General features: G+C 44.7%; 1 protein-coding gene across 1 annotated transcript in view; it reads left to right on the top strand.

Annotated features, from left to right (window-relative positions):
• Window positions 1-2500, top strand: part of LOC307252790 (6-phosphofructo-2-kinase/fructose-2,6-bisphosphatase) — a 24330-nt gene that overhangs the window by 1578 nt on the left and 20252 nt on the right. The window lies entirely within an intron of this gene.

The raw sequence follows: 2500 nt of genomic DNA, 5'->3' as shown, positions 1-2500 counted from the left end.
ACTGTCTTGTAAAACATCCCGAATTCAGTGTCTTACTCTGAAAGTAAAAGTCAGCTTTGATTCATAACTAAAATATATTAAAGCTATAGTGTGTAACTTTTTCATATAAATGAATGTGCGGTACATTCAAGCCATCGCCAAATGAGTTGAAACAAAATTGATTAAGCCTATGACAAACTGCCCCTCCCCCCCCAACACTCCCCCCACCCCCCACCCCTGACACTGGTGCAGGAGCTCAGAAAAATCCCCAAGAAGAGCCCAAGAAATGTTTCAGTTGTTGATTCTACTGCTAAGAAAAAAACCTGGACGTACAGCAGAAGGTATACAATCCATGCGCCATCACTGAAGGCTTTACCTCATGTAGATAAAACCGACAGTGTTGTTGTAATTACTCAGAATTCCCCATGGGGTGGCGACAGAAGTTACACACTGTAGCTTTAAATGGCCTAGTGTGCATGTAAACACAGTCATTGTGTTTAGTAAACATGCCCCACCGGGTCACACACTAACGGGACTAACACATGCGACATATCAGATCTCTATGGTAACGTCTGTTGTTAATCTTTCGGCCTTTACTCAGAAAAACGGCGTTGGTAGCAGGGTGATGGAAGAATACACAGTGTGAGGCAGATGAGGAAGTCTTCAGGAACAATTCTTTTATTTAAACAACAAAACTCATCCTGCAGTCAAAACAAAGCCAATAAAGAGTTAACGTGTTTGTAGCCAAAAAACTAATAGAGGTACATGCACAAAACCAAAAGCTATGAAGAGTTCCTGTAAGCTAAAAGACCTGTCTCTTCCTGCATGGTGGTGGCCTTTAACCTGCAAATCTAAGTGAGCTGATTGGTCCTTAGGTCAGTAAGCTCCACCTCGCCTAAGGGCCCACTCACACTAGGGCCGTTTGCCTGTTCCGTGCTGCAGGAAGATTCAGCACGATTCCCCCCCCCCCCTCCCCACTCTCCCCGCAGGCCCGTGGTCACACTGCTCGTGGCCTGGGCACGATTGCACCTTGCCTACGTCACCGTGCGCGTTTAGGATTCGGAGCGTAGTCTACTTGTAGGCTATACGACTGTTTGTGAATATTTTCATCCGGCCAAATTTGCATCATATATTCCACTTCCAAATTAGAGCAACGAGAATCCTTAATCAATTGCTTTTTTTAAATGTAGCCTTGACGTAATAGGTCGCGATGGACTGTCTGATATTTGTGCAGCACGCTGTTTATTATTAATATAACGGCCCGTCATCAGACCATACGTACCGGATGGTTTTATACACATCGATCGCTCATCAAGTAATCCAAGTCAGAACTTTTTGTATGGGCAGAGATCGTTTTTTTAAGTGTCTTTATAAAGTTTATTGTTAAACCTTAGTGTAGGCTACTGTTTCCTTATCACCGGGCCGCGGAGTCCCGCTGTGTGTTGTTTTGTGTTCGTCTCCACCGCCATGCGTAAAGACAGTATTATGACAGCTGACGGGAGGAAAAAGAAAAAAATCATCTGACGAACGTGAGTAAACACGAAAACCTTTTTGCTTTGCTTTCTGCGCTCACCTATTTAGCTCTCTCCCTCTTTTATTAGCCCACACCTAAGTCTACACACACACACGTTAATTCTCACACATTTTATGTAGCTACAAGTCCAAGTGGTGGGCAATTTTGGTGCCGACTAGAAAGGCAGCGGGCGTTAACGGACTATGCATCCTTAATAAATTCACGTCAGGAACGCCGCCTGTGCGCTTGCTTGTGCGCTTCCTTGTGCGCGTCATCTCATTAGCATCTGTACTTTGGCCACGGCACACCTCAAATGAGCTCGGGCACGGGGCCGCGGCCCTAGTGTGAGTGGCCCCTAACTCCTGATTGGTGGACCCTAACTAGCTCTGACCTACACTGTTCAGAGGACATCTGTGTTAATCAATCCCTAGAGGCGATATCTCGTGGGGCGCTAAGAAGTCTGATTCAGTACCTTTAGGACAATCCCTTTAGCCAGGGGCCAATAAATAAGCTGTTAACTCTTAACCAGGCTGTCCTAAGTTGCCCTCACCAGACAGTCACCCGGAGTCTCCTTTTGTGTACAATTTGAATGATCTACAGGTCAGCCTTCAGGCTTCCTCAACTTAAGCAATCCACATTCCTATCCTGCACACACATATACCCACGAGAGCTACTCCTGGCTCCCCTTATAGTTAATTCTGTATGTAATTAAACAATCTCCTGATTATCAGTAATCTTAGAATGTGTCATAACGAAATACACCACACTTTCCTTTTTCTATTCTACATACTACATCTGATCATAAAAAGTATCTAGTTAGGATGCAGTAGGCATACACTTGGGACATACTTTTACTTATTTATTTCATCATAACATGGCTCCTTGATCTTGCCTCTTGCTTGTATATCCGTCTCATCCCCGTTTGTTTTCATATGGAGGCTCCGTCGATGTGACGTCACTTCAGGTGCGCACTGGATTATGGGTATGTAGTAGCCTACTGCATGCATA

This window comes from Ammodytes marinus (genome assembly GCF_949987685.1).
Source record: "Ammodytes marinus genome assembly, chromosome: 7".
In the NCBI taxonomy this organism is placed as follows: Eukaryota; Metazoa; Chordata; class Actinopteri; order Uranoscopiformes; family Ammodytidae; genus Ammodytes; species Ammodytes marinus.
The sequence above is the reverse complement of the archived record's forward strand: the minus strand, read 5'-3'. Positions and strand labels throughout refer to the sequence as shown.